We start from the raw sequence: 22,522 nt of genomic DNA, 5'->3' as shown, positions 1-22,522 counted from the left end.
GGAAGCTCCCTGGTGCCTTGCTCCTGAGCAAAGTTCTAAGCTGATCTCTGGGACAAGGCATACACCATTCATTAGGCATGAGCTACATTTGCATAACAGAGTATTCTAAAATTCTCTTGGAACAGCAAGGAGCAGGCAACCACTACTAGCCTGGGATCAGAGAGAAATTTCCTCTCAAGGGTATGTCATGCTGTGTTTTTCTTGTATTTTCCTCCAAAGCAGGTGGTGAAGCACTGCTAGAGCAGGATATCACATTAGACAGCCCAGGGCAATGTGTGCTCCTTTGTTCTCCTTCTTTCTGCCTCTGAGGCAGCTGGAGGTGGAGTACCTGCTTTCCAATCTCTCTGAGAGCCCAGGAAATGTCTGTAGCACGTAGAATATTTCTTTTCACTGTAGTGTTCTTATTTCTGTTGCACACCAGTCTTGAAAACTCTAGTGAAAAATGCTGTAGGAGTTTGTGGTGCAGAGTGGCCACCTAAACAGAGACTTTACAGCTGTGTGACATTATGGGTCTCATTGTTTGTGCAGGGAAGAGTGACCACACCCAAAACAGCTGAGACAGAGCAGGTGAGGAAAGGGGATACTGTTCCAATAGGAAGAGAACAGGTACCATGGTCTCCCAGGTGGAAAGGGGAAGAGAAAACTGTGCTTCTGCAAAAAGTTTAACATTCAGGCTTTCATCTTCACCTCTGAACATGTGTATGGTCTTCCAGCCAAGCACATGAACTTCCCAGCTGCCAGAACTTGTGTGGCCATCTGCAGAGAGGCCAGTGCTGGGGTGCTGGTGCCATGTCACTGGGGTCCTGGGCAGAACAAGGCCAGCAGATCTGAGGCCACACACAGATTTTGTCCAGAATTCCCTCCAGAGTACAAAACTGCATTACTGAGCCTTAATTCTATTTTCACTTATCATCTCCAGCTGTTTCAGCCTGCAGTACTGCTTCTTTTATTAGTAACAGCTGTACCAAATTTCAGAGGCAATGCTCTTGTTAATTTTGCCTGAAGCAGATTCTGAATGTCTCAAAATATCCCTAATCTAATTGTGCATTTAATATTCAACAGCAAATGTGAAGACCAGAATCATACCCTAACACAGAGAAAGAAGAATATATTATTAAGTGAGTAGGCTACTTTTAGCTTTTCCCTTTCTGCTGCTATATTTGTTTTGGGGTTTATGAACATAATAAATTTCAGGGACTAAGTGGAGTCTATTCAGTCTATTAAGGCTCATTTTCTTTTAATACTCTAATCCCCCCAGGATACTATTTGCCCTAATTGTTTCTTGAATGATCCTCCAGTGTTTAAGCTTCAGCCTCTGACTCACAAGCTATTCTGCATACACTTGTGGCTCTGTGTATAGAAAAATGGGACACACGACATCTGTTTCAAATTTGTTTTTCTTTACTTTGCAATTATGCCCCTTGTCCTCTTATCTGTCTCCCAGGAAAAAAAAGGGTAAGTGTGTTTGACATTAATGATCCTGTTTAAGATTTTATATACCAAAATTAAATCTCCTCAGACTGCTTTTTTATAGCCTATAAATTCAGATTTTATGGTCTCTTCTCATACCTTTTTGTCCTCATATCAATAGGGCTGCTCTTCTTCTGAACTTTACAAACATTACAAACATTAGGCAGGCCCATGAGGCTGTGTGGGCCAGAAGGATAGATGGCATTGAAGGGAGAGTGCAGCCAGACTGCACTCACAACTGGTTTTGACATGAGACTTAAATTCCATGTGTATTTTTACATGATTTAAAAAAAAAATAATTTAAAATTCTTTTGCATTATATGGATTAATCTCATTCACTAGGAAATATTCAACTTCAATATGTTTAGACCAATGCTTATTATTCTCAACATTATAGTTTTATTTCTGTATATCTTACCAAAAAGTGACAAAGGATCTTTAAAAAAAGTCCAGTCTATGGTCCTTATTTCTCTGCTTTTTCTAGGTGATTTGCCCAGCCTGGTTTGAAGAGTCTCCAAGTTCTGTGACTTTGCTTGGAACTATTTTAGTCTTACAGAACATAATTTCAGGAAGCATATTTGTCTGGCATTCAGTCTGAGTTTCCTGTTCTGACATTCATGCCATTGCTGATAGGTGTATTATTTTCATGTATTGTACCACAGGATGACTCACAGCCCATAGCAAGGGTCCCTTCCCTTGTCCTTTAATCCTGTGCTTAGCCAAGCTAGGCACACTCAGTGCTTTTAATTTCCCTTTAATCCAGCCCCCTGTGCCCTGAGCTTCCCCCAAGTGCCCTGGGGACTGAAGGCTCCCAGCTGAGCTGGTCCTGCAGCCATGCCAGCTGCCAGTGACAAAGGCAATGGAACATCACAATTTGCATTAGCCGTGGATTTGCTCCCGTGCCTTCACTCAGGCACTCTAAAACTGCTTGAGCACTTTCTGTAGTTACACCTTCCCTGCAAATAGTTCTTACAAACAACACTTTGTCACTCCCATTTCTGATACAGCATTGACTCTTCCCATACAGACATTATTTCAGATAGAAGATGAATGTCCTCTCAACAGCCACACAACAGCATGTATTTATTTTGATGTATCTACTTCTGGGAATTTTTAAATGCATTTCTATGATTTCCAGATCTGTTCTTTGTTATTTCCTTACCACAACCAGTTTCTGATACACTTTCCAAACTACTAAAAGCAAATTTTATATTATACAATGTTATGTTCTGTTTTCCTAGATATTTGAAATATATCTCATATTTATACTTTACATTTCTATTTAATACTATGTCTTAACCTTTACATTTCCTTAACTTAAATTTCTTTCCTATTCTACATGATAGATAAAAAACTTCACCTGGTTCTGAGCTGTTGTTTTTATCACTGGTTTGCATTTTTTGGTGCAGTGTGTTTTTGTATTCAAGTGGCTGACTTTCATCTAGATAAACCTTAGTCAGACACAGTATTTACTGTAGGAAAAGATAGAATCCAAACTTTAAAATGTAATCAAGAAATATTCTAAAATGATATAAAAATTTTTTTTTTTTTTTTTTTTTTTTTTGGATTTTTTTTACAGAAGAAGAAGGAAGAGAGGGGAAATGGTGAGGGGAATAGATTGAAATAGTGAGTGGTGGAGGAAAGAGTCTGTCATCAGTTTATATTTTCTTATTCAGGAGAGATATAAAATAGGAAAAAAGGCAGAGTATTTGAAAAACATACCTATTTTATTCCTTCTTCTTTTCATCATAAAGAAGTGAGGAAAATAAGGAAGAGAAAATGTGAACAGGAAGTTTTTCTACTTTTTAAAAAGTCTGCTTCCGATTTTTCATATTAAATTACAAGGACTTAAAATGTTTGTTCTTACTGATGATATTTTGAGGACAGTATGGAAAACACTGATAAATTTTCAGTAGCTCCTACTGAAACCATGTGTCAAACACTACTTAAGGTCTATGTAAGGTGTATCTGTGTGTCTGTGTTGGCCATTTCTCAGGCTGTTTTCTACTCCCCCCCCACTTTTCCTGACATGTCATTGTGACTGCTGATGCCTGTAACCCTTCACTACATTTACCAGCCAAAGGAGAGGTCCTGTGCCTGCACAGGGAGGGCTGGTCAAGCACTGCAAGCCATGCAACAACCATGGATGATGTTCCATCAGTGGGATACACAGCAGGAAGTGGAGTGGGAAATGTGGTGATAAGTTCTGGGACATTGCTTTTGCAGCCACACACCTTAGTCCTGAACTGCTCCATTTGCTGAGTCTATGGGGAGGTTTCCAGCTCCAGGATGTGTAATTTTGTCCTTGCTGCTTCTTGTTGACAAATGTCTCTGGTGGCAAGTGTATGAAAGCTGATAGACTGATTTCTTTAAAGGGAATGTTCTGCTGCCTAGAGACTGCTCCTGGACTTCCCAGCAGCTGCAGCAGCAGGATTCAGCTGAGCACTACACTTGGCCCTGCTGTCCCACTCCACCAAAGTGCAGGATTCAACCAAAGCTCATGTCTCAGAATCCCTGTGCCTTTCTCTTTGTTACACTAGAGATTGTAGTCACACAAAAAGTAGGTCATGAAGGTATGTCCTCTTTCCCTCTCCTTGAAATGAAAAATTTAGATGATTTATCTCTCTGCAATCTATTTCCTGCTTTGGCTTCCAAGCAGAGACTGTCAGAGAAAGTGGTACTTATATTCTTTACACTAAGGGACATCAGGCAGAAGACAGAAAAAAGGTATCTTCTATGTTTAGAAATCTAAGTAGCAATAACTATATAAAAATGAGAGGTCTGTGAGCTCATGTGAATTAAACTATAGTAAGTAAAATGAGCAAATGCTGTGAAAGCTCTGTGAATAATGGGAAGAGCTTGTCTGGGTCTATGTACAAAATGAATGGCAGCCCCTTGAGGCATGTATGATAGCCTTGCCATGGAGGGCTGTGGGGGAACACAGATAAGAAAAATAAAGAGTGCACCAAAGTGATAGGGAAAGGTCATTTGCAGGCATTCTGCTGAAGGTAAACCAGTGAAAGAAGACCTGAGAGCTGAAAAAAACCTTTTTCTCATTAAAAGGCAATGATCAAAGAAGGAAAACAGCTGGTGAGTGGGAGGGCAATATCACTGGTGATCAATTGCTGTACAAAAGAGAGGTTAACCATCACATACTGGGGTGTTTGGTATATTAGGGCAGAATAGCTGCAGAGTGACAGTACCTCAAAGATATCCTGCATTTTATCTCAGCTGCTGTAAAGCTTGAAAATCCCCCTCCCTTTGACTTTTTAGGGAACTTGAAACTCAAGTCTACTCAAGAATTTTCAGACTACTCCTTGGAAATTCAATGAGACCATAAAAGTTTCTTTTCAGAAGCAGCTTTTCCAAGACACTAATGGGATTAAATGCTCAACTCCTATTGACTCTTAATAATTTAGGCATCTGACTTCCCTTTATGCCTTTGAAAAACTCCTTGTTAATCTTCACCGTTTACAATTTGCCTTCTGAGACTGCTCTCTCTTAAAATAAATAGACTCTGATCCTCCTGAGAGTTTGAAGGGCTCTACATATTGAAAAATTCTCCCAGGAATGCAGTATATGTGGTCAGGGAGAAGTCTTGTTCATTATTTTGCCCAGAATCTTATGTAGTTTCATGAATAAATAAGAGCCTAAACATTCACCACTTCAACTAAAAATGGAAGTAAAGGTGCAGAGCAAAGTATCTCAGTTTTGTGGTGAAGTGTTGTAAGAGCAAAGCTAAATTACTGTGGTAGCTTGTGATTCATGATTACTGAAGTTTGATGTTATTTAATGGTACTACCCAGAGAGGAAACCTGCACCACATCCCACAGCCTGAGCACCAGTTTGACTCCTGTTTAAGGAGAAAGAAAGCAGAGAAATGCCCTTCCCTGTTATAAACAAACACTTCCATGGCCTCTTTGTAGACTTACAAAGCCACAAAGGCTTTTATAGTTTTGAAGTAAGCTGCAGTACTTGAGCTAATGCTCTGAAAGTGTCATCTGCAGACATCTTTGCTGCTTTAATAATTTATGTGGTTTTATGTTCTCCAAACTTTATTACTCATGACTTGATTGGTGGCCATATCACATCCTGAACTAGCATCATCCTTCACTAAACCATAAACAGATGTGTGTGCTCCACACCTGGTAGCTATTGACATTCATCTTGTCACTCTGTTGACATTCCTAAAGAGAGCAAGTGCAAGATAGGGATAGCATATGGAAGCAGAACAAAGAACATGGAAGCACTAATCAGGAAAAGACCTGGAAAAGTAAATGTGTATTCCCTGTGCCAATCAAATACCAAGGGTAATCTGAGCTTCTAGATTTAATGATCTCTGCAGCCAGTGAAGCAAGCTTAGATAGATAATCTCTACAAAGGGTGCCTGATAACAAAAAGCAGTGAAGCCACAAACATTTCAGATTCAGTCAGAGATTGATTCAATGGGATTGTCCTCAGGTCTGGCAAAACTTAACACAGACAGACCAACCCTGAGATAACATTAAGGATGTTTTTTTACCAATCATAATGAAACTGATAACTAAACAGAAAGAGCAGGTGCACCTTGGAGAGAAAGAGCAATGTCTTTTCCCAAAGACAGCAGACATTTACTGAGATTCCCAGCAAGAAATTAATTCAAGTCCTCATATTTTATTTAAAATCAAACACTTATGTTTCTCTTTTTTCAGCAGACTTTGTGAGAGAAGGTAATTTGAGAGACAGTCCTCCTGCTGGTAGACCAGACCTGCCAGCCTGAGGTTGGCACCTGAGAAGTGAGTGATTCAGTGGAAGTCAATTTTACATTTGTAACTTGCTTGAATTTCCATGAAAATCTGAACTAAACTGATTTTCACAAATTTGCATAAAGATTTAGGAAGATAACTTTATTTTTCTAGATGTCATACGAAAAAACCAGCTTCACAAACACTGCTCGATTTATGTCGTTATTTCTATTTCTGATTAGTTAGTCCAGAATGCAGGCAAGGCCTTCTTTGCATACTTCTGAAGTTATGAATCTGTCTGAGCAATCAGTGCTGTTTTGTTTTCAAGTGTGCATCTGAGTCCCCAGGGTGATGGTTTCTGACTTGTGTGTCTGCCAGCCTAACAACAAAAGCAATTGTTTTCAGAAAAAGAAGACACTGAGTGTATTTATCTATATTTAGCACAACCACAAAATTTGCAAGCCTTTTCATTACTTGTGAAATAATTATTCCTGTGTCACCACTCACACATTAACAGATGTTTTGTGAAACAAGACTGAAAAATGTAGCAGTGCACAGTGTTGAGATGCTTGAGTTAACTCTGAACTTGTTATTTGGGGCACTGGGAGCTGTGCAGGTGCCTCAGAACTTGGCTGTGTCTGGGTTTCCCAGCACATCCAGCACCCTGCAAGGTGTGCCCACACTATGCTGTATCCCAGCACAGTAGCTCTGGTCCTGGGTGGATAAGCATCCCTCTATTCCTGCACAGCTCCAGCTTATCCTTAGGAAGCAGCACTGCTACAGCAACATTTTGAAAACAGCCGTGGTGTTCTCAATGGCAGCTGGTTTCCTCTGCAGAAACAATTGTTCTGCATGAGATCTGGAAAATATACAGGGCTAATGGGTCCTTCCTACAGTAGTTGCCATCAAAAAAGTCATCATCTATCAGCAGCTCTGCTAGAACAAGACAACCAGAGTGCCTGACTCTGGGCTGCAGCAATAGTGACTTTTCTATAGTATAGAAGTAGAGGAGAGTGGAGTATATTTTACCACAGTGAGATAGAAAAGAACAATGTCAAAGGAATATCTTCCAACTAATTATTCTTACCCTTGCTAGTTCATTTTTTGCCCTTCAAGGAAAGTGTTACCGATGTTTATTTTGGTTTTAAATGTCACTAGGAAGTGTTAATGGCTTCTCAAAGTGCTTGCTGCAGTGCTGCTAAGCTGCAGTTAGAATGATGATTGGAAATTGTTTTGGCCAAAGGAGGGAAGGATCTTTGTTTTGCTTTCTTAGATATATATTCTCAGAAAGCAAAAGAAATAGCTTACTGCAATTTATGTTTCATTTAACAGCTAGATCTAGATATGTACTTTCTGCCAATAGTTGTTTTCACAAGGCCCAGAGGTGGGGCTCAGATCACCACAGTCTTTATTGTACCTTTCTTTTTCACACTCTCATCTTCATTTTACTCCTCAGCAAGGAAGATTTTATTATGGATTAGGGTACCCCATGATATTTCAAAATAGTGTGAGGATGATTGAATCATTACATTTATCTTCACCTAGAAAATAAGCTTCAATGTTAGAATGATTTTGCATCCCTCTTGCACCGGTATTGCAGACTCCAAGCCTCCAGCTTGGGATTCTGGCTTACACAAAGAACACAAAATAATGGTAATGATGGGGAGTGGTAATGTACTGAAATTATCAAGCATTCATTACTACACAATTTACATAAAAATATATTTTACCAATATGAAATGCTTTCCTCACTAAAACTGGTCTTCTTAAATGGTGCATAACCTTTATGGCTTTCTTGCAAATTTTGAGAAATATGTGTACACTATTTGCCTCAGTGTAGGTGCTCTGTTAATTTTATTGTGTGCTAAGAGAACCAGTGCTGACCATTGTATCTGTGTTTAAGGATATGCAAACTAAACTGGTTAACTAATTTTCATCAGAGGATGTATTCTAATATTCTACAAAATACTGTACACAGCCAGAAAACACACAATAACAAAACACACAATAGTGTGCAGTACAATTACTGCATGACTGCAAGTAGTTTCCAGCACTGTTTTTTCTGGAGAATTAATCTACTGCCACATGAAATTCCATATCTTAAAATTAAATCCATAATCTAGAAGGGCTGGCAATAAAAAACATTACTTTTAAAAGAAAGATTGCCTGACATAACTCAGAATGCAGCCTCTAATAGCTCTTAATGAGCTTCAGGTAACTTATCAACAATTTCCATTAGTATTTCAGTTTCAAGATTGGTAGTCCAGATGCAGATGTTTCTGTGTACTAAATACAAATTATTTCCTCTACTGGAGGGAAGTTTCAGAGGGCAGGAAGTTGTGTCAGGGGAGGTTTAGGTTGGATGTCTGGAAAAGGTTCTTCAGCCTTTTGAGGGTGGTTGGGCACTGGAACAGCTCCCCAGGGAAAGGGTCACAGCACCAAGCCTGAGTGTTCCAGAAGTGTTTGGACAAAGCTCTTGGGCACAGGATGTGACTCCTGGGATGGTTCTGTGCAGGGCTGGGAGCTGGACTTGATGGAGCTTGTGGGTCCCTTCCAACTCAGCTTATTCTGTGATCCTCTGAATATTATGAACTACAAACTGCCACATTAGTACTTGTTTTCTACAAATATTTCCAATGTATCACAGGCCATATATTTTGAGGTTTTAATTGAAAAAAAAAAAAAAATACACTTTGTTATTCTTGTTATTCGACTTCCTTTCACAGATCTGTCCAAGGTGCAGCTCCTCCCCTATGGCTGTCTCAGCAAGCCTTGGCTGGATCACCCTTTTGACCCTCTGCAGCTGGCCCAGCAGCAAAAAAACCCACCAGAGAGCATGAGGTGAAACAAAAAGAAAACATTCCAGCCCAGCAGGGTCTGCACTCTGAAGCTGTCTTATACCTGAACCCAGCACTCTTTGGAAGTCACTCCAGCTTTATTCCAATGCCCAGAATCAGGAAGGGAGTCTGTGTCAGTGTTTTGATAAAGAATGAACTTCTGCAATTTGTCTCCCACTGAGCCCTCTAAGAGTCCCTCTGAAACTTCCCTCCCTGAGCCTATGAGATGCAGCTGGGAGCACCTTGGCCCAGTTTGTTCTGACAGGGATGGAGGCTGGATGATGATTGATGCATGAGGGTGAGATCTGTCCCCTTCTGGACACTGTGGCATCTGTAAACTCAGAACTGCCACAGAAAGATTCTCACTGGCTTCCAGCAAACAAGGGAGTACTTATCCCTTGAAAACTTGTCTTAAGACAAACAAGCAAACAAACAAACAAAATGAAAAGGTAAGTATCCTTCTTGAGATTTTGCTCTTCAAATGCTGCCAGTGACACCTAGCCTCCTAAAAGCAAAATATTGCTTGGTTAGAATATTGGTTGGAGTTCTGTTTCTCCCCATTTTTCACTCTTGGCAGCTTTTGGTCTGCTTTATTTCACCATCCATCTCTTTTGAACATATTTTGAGTGTTTTTAGTGTCTCTCCCTTTGTAAGACTATCTGTAGAAATTTCGAAAGGGACAGGACAAGAGTTTCAGCTATCATAATTCAGGTTGTATGCTGATTATTTTTATGTGAAAAAATGTTGCATTATTTTCTTTTTTGCACTTCCTAAAGCTGTCACAAATAAACAATACTAAGGCATATAGGAAATATTGCAGTGTAAATAATAGCTAAGCAGATTTCTTAATTTATTGAATAGGAAGTAGTCCTATCTGCTACAACATTATTGAAATATGAATTAAACACTTGAAAAAGGAAAAAGAACAGATGCATAATGTTTATCTATGCTATTCAATTTTAGCATCTTTATTTAAGATGTTGGATTATCATTCCACAGACAATTTGAAATGTGAACTTAATTAGTTAGTTTATAGTAATTGTAGCCTGGTAGTAATAGAATTTTTGTTGAATATGGTAGAGCATAAAGCAATGACAGCTAGGCACTGTATAGAAAACAGGATGTGCAGTATTCTGTTATTAGGATCTGTTGTTCATTATTTCCAACAGTATTTCCTGAGTTGATTGTACATACTGTCTGTAGCATATAGCATTCTTTGACCTGGTCTTCCTTGGTTTTTTTTTTTTTTTTTTTTTTTTTTTTTTTTGTTTGTTTGTTTGTTTGTTTGTTGGGTGCATTTCCCTCAGGGGTCACATGGTGAATGCACAGCCCTGAGTCATTCCTGGGACACCAAGCAGGAATGTAGCAGGTACATGCTGGGATGACACTTCCTCTCTGCCATGATTTTATTAAAACCACATTTAGGAAGATGAAAACAATGCCATTCTATATATTCTATACATTCTATAGCTGAGATAACTGAGAAAAATTTGTAAATAATAACAGAATATCTACACTTTATCCACCCTAATCCTGCTTTCTGGAGCCTAAACCTGTGGAGCTATATTTAATGAGTCAGTGAAAGTCATGACATCTTTGCTGTAGAGCATGTTTTTACACTTCAGACTGTATCAAAGCCCTGATGTTTTGGTTTTATCTGGAAGCCTGAAGGTCTCAGTTCTACTCCATAAACACAGTGGTCTCTAGTGTGTGCTTGAGATGCCCAAAGATCTGAAATCCCAGTTTGTTGTGGGGAGGTATCATGCCCTTGGATGACCTTCAGTGCCCGTATTTGGGCAGCAGGATCGAGTTTGGGGTGACTCCTGCTGAGCTGCCTGGTCTCAAAGCACCAGCAGAGTCTTCTAAAAACAGCACTAACAAGATGAGATGGAATGGCAGAAGAAATCTGAACTGAACCAAACAGAAGAGCCTCTTTCAGCTGGAAGGGACCTGCAAAGGCCATCTAGTCCAACTGCCTGCCCAATTCACTGGCCAAAAGTTAAAGAGCATTTTCCAAATTCCTCTTAAACACTGAGAGACTGAGGCCATCAACTCTCTAGGAAGATTATTCCACTGTGTGATCACTCTCTTAGTAAAGAAATTCTTCCTGATGTCCAGCAGAAACATTCACTGGAGCAACCTTGAACCATCCTCAGTGTCCCATCACTGGGCACCAGGGAGAAGAGCTCAGCACCTGCCTCTGCAATTTCCCTCCCTGGGAAGCCACAGAGAGCAATGGGGTCACTCCTTATACTTCTTTTCTCCAAACCAGGTGAGCCCAAAGTCCTCACTGCTCCTCACAGGACATTCCTCCTCCCAGCCCTTTCACAGGCTCTGTTGGCTTCCTCTGGACATGTTCAAGGACCTTCACATCCTTCCTGTACTGTGAACAGAACAGGGCTCAAGCTGAGGCCACACCATCACTGAATACAGTGGGATAAGCTGTTATTAAAATAAGCAAGCTGAGAATAAAGGAATATTCAATTACTTCCAAACAACTTCTCTCCTCAAATTCTTATCCTTAGAACAGAAGGAGACCAGAAGTAGCATCAGTGTCAGAAGGATAATGGACATCTACTGCCCATTTAAACTCTTGCTTCAGCATTATGCTCTCTGACATTTTCTTTCATTTAAGGAGGTATGTCTCAGCAGTTTATCTAGAAGAGTTTGGCTCTATTGATACCAAAAGGAAGAGAGAATAAATCATGGAAAAGAAAAAGATGAAGACACTCATCTGTAGCATGGAAACTTTACCCAGATCTCCAAAGATATTCTGCTTTGGCTGGTCTTGGTGCCAAAGATAAAATTCTGGCTGTGTTCAATTTGCTAACATAGGCATAGCCTAAGAGATGTCATAACTACCAAGTTCCAGTCCACGTTCTTAATATTATCTATTTGATAAAAGAATGATCCCATGTTAAGTGGTAAAGTTATTTACAGAATTTAATAAAGCCTGCAACCTTAGAAACATCAACAACTACCTCCCTTCCCTGCAGGAAGATAATCTAGTTCATTTGACTCTGAAGTTTGTTAAATCCCCAATTTCTAAACAATGGCTGGTTTTGTAGTTGCATTTTCAATATGGAGAAAAACAAGAACAGAGATCATGCTTATTTTTAATATAAACCTCAGCTGCAAAAAAAAAAAAAAAAAAATCAATCTTTTTCAGCACTCTTGGAGATGAATGGAAAATGAAATGAATGACAGATCCTGTGGTATCATCCCATAGAAAAGCTCTAAATGTTGTTTTAATATAATTTTCATTTCAAATCAGCTTAATTATAGAGTAATCAATATGGTTCACCAAATACCTATAATATTGCTGACCCAGCAATAAATTTGGGATGTAGTATTTCATTCGCTTGCCTCCATTTGCAAAATGTTATATTAAACATTAAATTATAACATCATCTATACTTAACCTTGTGTACACATGTGCACACACATATGCATTTTGCTTAGTTAAAATCCCTTGTCTCATGAACTAATTTATACTTAGCACAATAATTTTTCTCTCTAGTTAATAAAAAGATACTCTGATTTTATCAAATTTTGCCTCATATAAATATGAAAACCTAATTAATCAATAAAGTGAATCACTTCATAGGAATGCTAAATTATATTTCCCTCTATTCATTAACAGCTTATGGTTCATTAGGCCATTATATTTTTAAACTCCATTCCTTCTTTATGAGTTTCAACAAAACCATTAAAATTAATCTTTATATGAGTGCCACAACTCTTCCTTTTGAAATCAGCAGTATAATTATGAATAGTCATTACCTGGTTAATTTCTATAACACAAAATCTTTGCATCTCACTAGTGGTCTAAGACAAAAATATAAAAATGTCTGTGTTTAAAATTCAAGGATAATTGCTTCCAAAAAAACCTAGCAGTCATATTTAATTTTTAAAATCAGAAACAAGGAAATATTTGTTTAAGCAGTTATATCAGGTTTAGAGGGAAGAAAAATAAAGTGGCTTAAACTGCAGCCATGGTAAAATGTTAGTATCCACATGGTACTGAAAATTTCTGTTGGCTTTAGCCCTGCTATCAGAGTCTGTCAAGCTGTGTGTGACAAATGAAGGTGAGCAAGATTGCTTTTAGTGTCTAGAAAAATTTACATATTCTTTGTGATGGACATGCTGAAAAATGCTTAACATATTAGTATCAAGCTTATGCATACATGTTGTTACTAAAGCTCTCTGATTTTATTCCAGCAGAATTCCCTAGATTCCTCTGGTGCTGGAATGCTTTGCTGTGCTCATGACATGTATACTGTGTCCCAGGCTGATGGATTTCTGCTTGAGATTTTAGAAAGGAGCCAGAAAATGGTAACCACCTCACACAAGCATCTCAGAACATGGCAGGCACGGGGGATGCCTGGGGGTGTGCTCAGATAACTGAGACAGCTTCAGTGAGAATCGTGGCACAGGCTCAGTTTTGACTTTGAGAAGTGGCAAAACCCATGGTTAACTGTCAGTTATAAAAAACACCTGGAACACTATTGTGAAGAACAGGAAAGGTGTTAAGTATAAAGTCCAGCCTTTAGGAGCATATCTGAAAGTTGTGTTGGCTTACAATAATACATGTCTTGGCAGCCCTTGTTGTACTGTGGCTTCATGTGGGAATTGTGTGTGTGATGCACAGTTAGTGAGCCCCAGGTGCTGTACATGCCCCTCAGCCAGAATCCTGTCACCTCTTCTTGAATAATTTCTCCCTACATATACCTCAAATACAGGAATTTCCAATGGTAGGAGAAGAGTGCTGAGACTACTGAGGAGGAGTTCTTGGTGGTGTCAAAAAATTGTGTTTCTGTTACCAAACAGGATGTTGTGGTCTAATGTCCATGACACACACAGAAAGAGAGGACTTTTATGGATTAGGCCTCAGAAAGCCAAAAGTTGTGCAGAGATCATTTTGTGAATGCTAAACAGTAGGAAAGTTCTAAGCAGAAGGCACATTATAAACCCACTTTCTTAGTAACCCATGGTAGTAGCAACTTTTCAGTCATGCTACAAGCAGCTTTACTCTCTGGCTCTAAGAGTGAGTGAAGGAAAAGTTTGGTTGGCAGCAGCAAGTACTGAGATGTGTATGATAGGCATGATTGCCCTTCTCAGGCACCAAATCCAGGTAATAAGCTTGTCTTTAGCATCACCTGCATTACAAAATATGGAATGATTATCATTTTGATTAATTTTCAGCTTGGAGTGACATACCTGGTGGAAAGACCTTTTTTGGTGCATTTGTGCTCAGCTGAGCACGCCTGCCTGTTACTGCCAGTGCTGCTCTCAGCTTTGTTTCCTCTGATCAAGTCATGGCTGTGGAAACCTGCTTCCTTTAAAGGCTCAGTCTTCTGTGGAACACCATTTCTGTTTAAAGAAAACCTTCAAACAATCAGGGGGGAACTTTAATAAAAACTTCTTCAACTAGGGAAGGTATTGGCTTACTGCTAAGTGTAAATGGACAAGCAGCAAAAATCTTTGATATGGCAGGACTGTGGCCAGGGACAAGAATGTCACAGCTCAGCCACAATCCGTATGTTTTACAAAATGCTGTGGTATTCCCACTGCTAAAGATCAATTACTGTACAGGTTTCTATTTCCTCTGTTGTAGACTTTTTTTTTTTTTTTAAAATTATTTCCAAGAGTGTCAAGTTGCCTATGTTCACAACTGTAGAAGACTATGATGTGGGTGGAAATAGCTTCCCATGAGGGAATGCAAAAATAATGCAGAGAAGTGGGATTATTGGCACTGGGGAGCACCAGACCAATTTTAAGGCTTGGTGCCACAGAGCTCAGGTCCTGGTGTCTCAGCTAGGGCAGCCACCAGGCTGTGTGAGCACAAGGATGCACTGCCAGCAGGTCTGCATTTTCCCTCCATCCAGTTTATGTTACTTAAAGGAGTACATCTAACATGATGAATCCTGTTATATTGATTATACAGTGTAAAATGATTTTGTTTTGGTGAGCAGTTCTAATATACTGGACTGATGTGTTGACTTAAACAAAAACTATGTCCAGTGTGCCTAAAACCCAAAAATGGCTCAAGAAATGAATTCCATCTGTTTTACATCAAGAGAAAGCCAAAAGACTGAACATTCCACCTCCAGCAAGCTCCTGGAACGTGTAGGAGTGCAATTTTCCTCCTGCAATTTTCCTCCCTCCCTGGGAGTGCTGGCTCCTGGATGAAGGTGTGGAGCTCCCAAGCCTGGGCTGCCCTGGCAGAGGAGAGGGGCAGCTTGTTTCCCAGAAAAAACCAGGAATAAGAGGGCAGCCAGAGGAGTGGAAGGGTGATCTGAAGCCTACTGTCCTTTTGTGCTGTCCTTACCCCTCCCACTATAACAAAATCAGTGAGTTAAACTCAGCCTAGGGAATTGTGGGGGTTTTGTAGCAGCTCAAGAATGAGTAATTGAGAAAGTGTGAGCCTGTTTTTTGTAAGTCAGAAAATGTTCAGACACTTGGTGACAAGGACATGCAGTAACAAATGGCCTGGGAAAATGAAGAAGCAGTGAAAGGTTTCCTCTTATTAAAAAAGAACAAAAATAGCAACAGTGGAAAGGACATAAAAGCAGGGAAGATTTTCAATTTAATGAGAATGGTAACAATATGAAGCACAAGTTCAGGATGTGCAGTAGTATTTTATACATATGTTTTCAGAGACAGTAGCAAGTGGAAGTCTTTCCTGGAATTCTAGTTGAAAAGGTGACAATTTTGCCATGAAGAGATTTAAATTTTCTTCAGGTACTGGGTGAATTTCACTATGAAGATTTAGCAAAAACCTTATAGGTAAAAGGTTGATTTTATTTAATAAGAGAACTGAGAGAGAAGTTAGACACACCAGTCATCTTTAACAAATCCCAAGAGCTCCTTTCCCTGTTGAGTTGGTTTCTGTTGAAAAAATGAGAAAATATTTTGCTTAATCATTGTGAGAGCCTGAGAGCAGACAGCTGGTCAACCAAAGAACAGGCTGCACTATTTGATTTGAAATAAGAGCCTGCTTTTCACATTTTGAAAGCTTTCTTTACCTTTCCTTATAGAGGAAGAAAGACTATCTGTCACTATAGAAGAGATAATAATTTACAAATTGTGGAAATTAAATGTTTATTTAAGGACTTTGTGTTTTCTGCTCCTTATTAAGCATCAGTTTGAATGTGATAACAAAATGGTCTGTTGAATACAGTAATGCTGAGGAAAAAACACTATTTCAAACATGGAGATTAGACTATTTATTGCACTTTAAGAGAGCCTTTCTCCATCTGAGACAGATATGACAGGTGTACAGATTGTACCTTATATTTAAACCCTGCCTTAAAACAGCACATTATACTTGGTTCTCATCATAATTTTAAGTGGCAAAAGAGATTCTTCACTGTAGTTATATAAATTTTAATATGTTTAGACGCTGGTTGAGTTAGAATATTTTGTACTTTGGAAACAAACAATAACATCCTTTAATTTTTTTTTAGCAGGATATTAACCATAGTGGATTGCCTTTATTTACAGATATCTTGACCATACTTGAACACCACACCTGAATGAATTATTTAGGAACCACCAAATAGATTAGAAGCTGTTTCTTCTCACCTGGGATTGCCTAATTGAGTTTGGGGTGGCCAAGCACAATCCACTTGTTAAGTACTTCAGCTGCTGAGGTGAGCTGAGACACAGCCTTTTGCTGCTTATGAGTTACCTGAACAGATTATTTCAGATGAAGGTCCTCGTTCTGCTCCTGAAGAGTTTCAAATACTCCTAAGGAGAAATTAAGTAAAGCACACTCCAGCTATTGTTTATGAGCTAACAGTATCACACAGGTTAGCAAAATGCTTTTGCAGACACTTTCAGAGGGCTCTAGGGGAAAAAAAATAAGTCAATAATCTGCCATACAGAAAATTTCATCAAAGTTATTTCTCAAATGTCAGGTATGAATTAGATTTGATTTATTGGACTGTGTTTTAGGGAAACACCTAAGAAAACAGGAGAGTAGGTTTATTTTCAAAGCCTGAGTACACATGCCTTGACTAAGAGTCAGCTCATGGAAGGATATTTTGTGGGACCATGTTGCAATCTGTATTTTCTGTAGCAGGAATACGACAGGTAGTGAAGATGGGGGAAGACTGTGTGCTTCAACACAGAAACTTCCAGAAATAGAGCAGATTTGCCAGTCCTGAGGAAGCTTTTAGAAAGGGAAAAATGAGGTACATGTTGCCACAGAAACATGGGGCAAACATTCACATTTTGATCAGGACAGCAAAGGTACTTCTGGGCTGATGGTCATCATCCTATATAATGCTTTACAAGTCCAATTATACAAATACTTGGAAAATTTAGCTGCACATAGTTACTTCAGTGCTTTCTAGGGTAATTATACAAAGTATGAGTAGCTCATACCTGCACAGAGGGTAAATACAGCAGACATGGAACACACAACCTCAGTGGTTTTAATTTTCACACATTGCAGAAGGAACCACTCAGTAAGGAAGCTCTGCTGCAATGAGCACCAGAGGAGGAGCTGCCTGCTGCCTCCAGGGACCTGACATTTGTTCTCCTTACCTGGCTGCTCCACTTCATCTAGAATGAATATTATCATCAATTATGGCATCTGACATTCCCTCTGTAGATGAACTGTAGCCACTGGCAATCTTAGAAGTGAACCAGTCATCACTTTACTTGTGGGAACTTTCAGAACCTATAAAATGACTTTGCTTTGGGAAATTGCTGAGTTTTCATTTTTCATTCAGGACCAGTCACAGAGGCATCAGTATGCCATCTCCAATTTTAAAATGTGCTAAGCAGACAATATTTGACATTTAAAAAGACAAAAAGACATATATTGAACTGGAAGAGTTAAATGTAATCTTTTTGTTTTTTATCTAAAGTTATAGGAATCATATCATCCAAAAACTAATCCAAGCCTGCAGCAAGCAAATGAGGGAGGTAGAGTGCTAGAGGTAGAGTGTTGTTGGTTTTAGGGACACCTTTCATTTTCTGTGACATCTTTTATCCATCTCCAAGATAAGTCTGTGTACTACTGTACATGATTTTCTTAAAAAATTCTATTTCTGTGAAGCTTTCTTGAATATTAAGCTATGGTAAACATAAATAAAATTTAATAATTTTGCTAAACAACCATTGAAATCTGTCACACAACAAGTGCAAGAATCTAAGAAGCATTTTAAAGCTCTGTATTAATTTATTCTAAAACATGGTCATGTCTTGGATTAGGTAAATATATTATATTTAGTGACCTGTAAGATTTGCTGAACCAAGGGAAAAGGGTTTTTAAATTATGGGAGTTAGGAATAAAGCAAATGATAACTTTGTGTTTTTCTGTGTACTCTGTGGAGTACATTTTGTACTCTTGATTATTGTGTTTGAGACCCTTTGTAACAGAGAGCACAAATCATTTGATGCACCCAGCTGAAGGAAATGAGCAAATTAAACTTTGAAGAAGTAAATATGAATATTTATGAGATATCTGGAAATCAGAAATAGCCTTGTGATGAAAATATTTTTTCTTGCTGCTTCAGTGGAGCAGGTTTTGTAGGTGGATGTCACTTTTGTGGGTGTCTACTTGCCTGGACAGACCTTCCCTAGCACAAGAATGGGAGGATCTGATGCTTTTGCAGGGACTTTTCTTACAGGTGTGCTCTGTGATACCTACACTGGCAGGCTTTGATGCCCACAACTCTCAGGAACAGAGAACATTTTCAGATCAACCCCTGGAACTTGGGAGTAGAAAGAAATGCTTTATCTCTTATATGACAACATCAAAATTAGATCAGAAAGTAAGTAAAGAAATCACAGATAAAGAATTATTTCTATAAATACTTCATCCTTAACAAAGGTAAGTATAGCCTGTGAGGATTTTTTGTCTTTGTAGTATCATAAAAATCAGTGATGTGGAACTGGATTCCTGTCTGCAACTTTCCTCTGCATGAGAGATCCCAGATTTGGTGTTTTCAAGGCAGCATTTCTCTAACCACTAATATGGAGAGCACTGTGTCTTGAAAGGCTTTTGGAGAAGTGTGTTTTAAAAAAATATTCATGTGTCTGATCTCTTGCTTGGCCTTTCTCACAAGAGGCACAGCCTGGCACAGGAGAGGTCTCATGTGGTGGAGCAAACAGGCAGGTTATTTTTCCTATATATATGCATATTATTGTGGTATTAACATACATTATAAATGTTTCCATTTGAGTCTATCAATGTATTAAATCAGGGTCTGAGTTATTGAAAGTGCTGATTGCTAGTACTGGAAAGGAAATATTATAGAATTACCTTGAATTAGGGAAACAAGTCTTCAGCAGTGAGGTACTCCAAAAAATAATATTTACACTGAACTCCTGGTCTGAGACTTCCCCTCAAAGTTTGCAAGTTCTTGTTAGAGCTGTATGTAAGCTGTTCTGGAAATCTGCTGCGGGATGTTGGGTGCTGCCAGAAGCCTGAAGCTGATAATTCATAGCAGGCAAGTGAAGAGCTCCAGAGTCCTAACTGTGCTTATGATCTTCTCACAGCCCCATCTCAGCCTTCCTCACCAGCCACTGCCCCACAGGAATGACCCATTCTTCCAGCTGCTGATACCACATGCTGTCTCACCTAAGAAACACGAGTAACTCAAATATTTCTGTGTATTTCTACATTTCATGGCTTAATAAAGGCTAATCTGATCCTTGCTCTAAGGATAAGAAAATTTCTTCACTAATATTTTTTGCTTATCATGCTATTTTATGTTCCATTTTTATAGATGAGAGTCCAAGTCAAAGTCATAAAGTAAAAAACTGAAGTTGGACATTGTTTCATTTGGCTATTTCCATAAGTAATATGAGCAAAGGGTGACAGCACTTTATTTGTAACAAAACCAGAAAATTTAATAGGATAGTAGAGAAATTCTAGATTAACAAATTGTGTCAGCAGGTTTAAAGCTTCACTAATAAAAACAATTCATGGTGCCACTTTGTGGATGGATTCATTGTAGGAATCCACTGTGTTAGTCATGGGAGTAAGATTGGTGTTAAGAAACTCCACTCCAGAACAGATTATATTTCAGTCTGCACTGTCATGTTAAATTAGGGTTCCAGTTTGCACTTTCATCCAAATGTCTGATTGTCTCCACTGCTGGCTTATTGATTTATACCCCAACTAATATCTGGAGCAAACCAGCCAATTTACCAGGTGGAGAAACATAGACACAGTAAATTGAATCTTGCCTTTTCAGGCTGGGGCTACTCCAATCTCTCAAGGCACAGAGCATAAAAGGGGTTGTTTTTTGTCATAATTAAATAAATACAGATTAGAAGAGCATGGCAAATCCCCCTGCAAATCCCCACAGAGTGAGTCTGGTATTGTGATTTCTCCTGGGACCATATCTTAACAAAACTCCTTTTTGATTTTCATTCTCTGCACACCAAAGCTGCTGATTTTTACCAAGACAGCAAAAAGTGACAGAACAGAAAAGATATGAGGCTGAAATGCTGCCTTGCCTAACTTCTTTACAGTGCTCAGGATTATGCAGGAGACAAAAAGAAGCAACCCTCAAGAATTTTAAAACCAGTGTTGATTTCCTTCCAGACGTTTCTAAGATCATAACATCTGATTCTAAACAGAGCCTGAGGTCAGCAGTGCTTTTTTTCACTTCAACTAATTTCCTGTATTCCAGTAATTTTGCTTCTTATTCCAGTTAATGCCAGAAAATACAATTGCACAATCTGCAAACATGAATTTAACTGTCCTTTTTCTAACCCTACAATAGAGTTTCTCAGTCAAGTACATGAATATTCTGCCCCATAGGTCGATGGGCTTTTGAGACAATTTTTTCCAGCTTTCACAGAAAACTGTCCCTTTCTTTTGCATCTCCAAAGTAATCAATGCCCTTTATTTTAGATTGCCATGGAACTATTGATTTTCTAATGCACAGTCTCTTATTAAACTCATTATACCTTCACTCTTACTAAGCCATGGGGACTGGGAAATGGCTGAATGCAGCCCCATTTCCAAACAATTGCTCAGCTGGAGATGTTGTTAGCAGTACAGTGTGACAAATTGCTCAGACTGCCCAGATTATGTATTGTATCCAAGAGTTAAGAATTGAAATGATTTCTACTTGCATAGTTATTAAAAAACAACAACTTTTCTCCAAATATATCTATAAGAAATTTTATGTTCACTGACAATAAAAATATTTTCTAAGCATTATGTGGTTTTGGGTTTTCCCTTTTGTATGTATAACCTCCATATGAAGAGATTGAATTTATCCCTGATAATCTGTAAAATGAAACAGGCTCTGTGCATGGGTAAGGTGTGACTAGAGATTACTGGTTTTTTTGAAAAAATTTCAAGTCTGTTCTCCCTGACCATTCAACAGGAATGAGTTACTCATAATGCCTATATGGCTTCAGAGCCTAAAAATAGAACTCTAATGCAGGTCAGAATTGAAGTATATATGGTGTCAAACAGAAAAATATTGTTCCCTTCAGACTCCATTCTGTGACTAAAAACTGGGTAACAGCTCTTTACTATCCTTGCTTAGAAATCTCTGTTCTGATCAGAGTTTTTTTTCCCCCTATGAATAAGGTTCTGTCAGTGGAAGAAAGGGAGTATGACCCTGTGTTCTTTAAAAACTCACCTCTTCTAAACATTTTTAAATTGTGTGAATTCAGAAAAATCTGAATATATTCTTGTATTTATGCAAATGCTTGTTGTGAGAGTGGGAGGATATTGTCTGTTTTCAGCTTCTCATATCCTGAGAAAATATGGGAGTGAGAAAGTATTTCCATTTCTTAAAATGATACCTTTCACAAAAGAACTTTCTCTTTAATTGGAAAAAGCTACAGATATTTTTCCTATCTGAAAATTGAAAAAGAAATATATGGAATTTAATCAGGGTTCTTTCTCCTGACTACTGGAAGTCAGATTTTTAAAGAGAATTAGGTTAGCATACACCCCCAAAAAGTAAAAATGCCTTTAGACCCATTTTAGAAATCACTGAACACTGAAAAATATACATTCTTTCAAAATGACAGCATTCAAATGGGTAAATTCAGCCTTAGCTCCTGCTCCAAGTATCTCTCCTCTTTTGAAAAGCAGCTGAAGTTTGGTATTCATATAAATTAGGTGACATGGCTTAAAAGTTTATGGAGAAGGGAGCAGGTGGAAATGGTCTGGACAAATACACCTGTGGATCTGACTGGGAGCCTAAAATCAAGGAAGACGAGATATGAAACTTTTGTATCATCAGGTAAACCAAAGCTATTTATTGTTCTAAAAAAAAGAAAAATGTTTCCATGAAAATTACATTTGAAACTTTAGAAATTATTTTTATAACTTGAAAACTTTTTGTTTTCTAGGGATATAATTTTCCAGAATATTTTCAAATAATTTTGAAGTTGCATGAGCATTAAATCTTTCTATGGATCGTGAATTCCAATGTTATAAATTGTATTTTAATTAAACAGTCTTTATTGCAGTCTTCTTTTATCATTATCCCTAAATAT

The sequence above is a fragment of the Oenanthe melanoleuca genome, chromosome 2 (assembly GCF_029582105.1).
Source record: "Oenanthe melanoleuca isolate GR-GAL-2019-014 chromosome 2, OMel1.0, whole genome shotgun sequence".
NCBI classification, from domain to species: Eukaryota; Metazoa; Chordata; class Aves; order Passeriformes; family Muscicapidae; genus Oenanthe; species Oenanthe melanoleuca.
The sequence above is the reverse complement of the archived record's forward strand: the minus strand, read 5'-3'. Positions refer to the sequence as shown.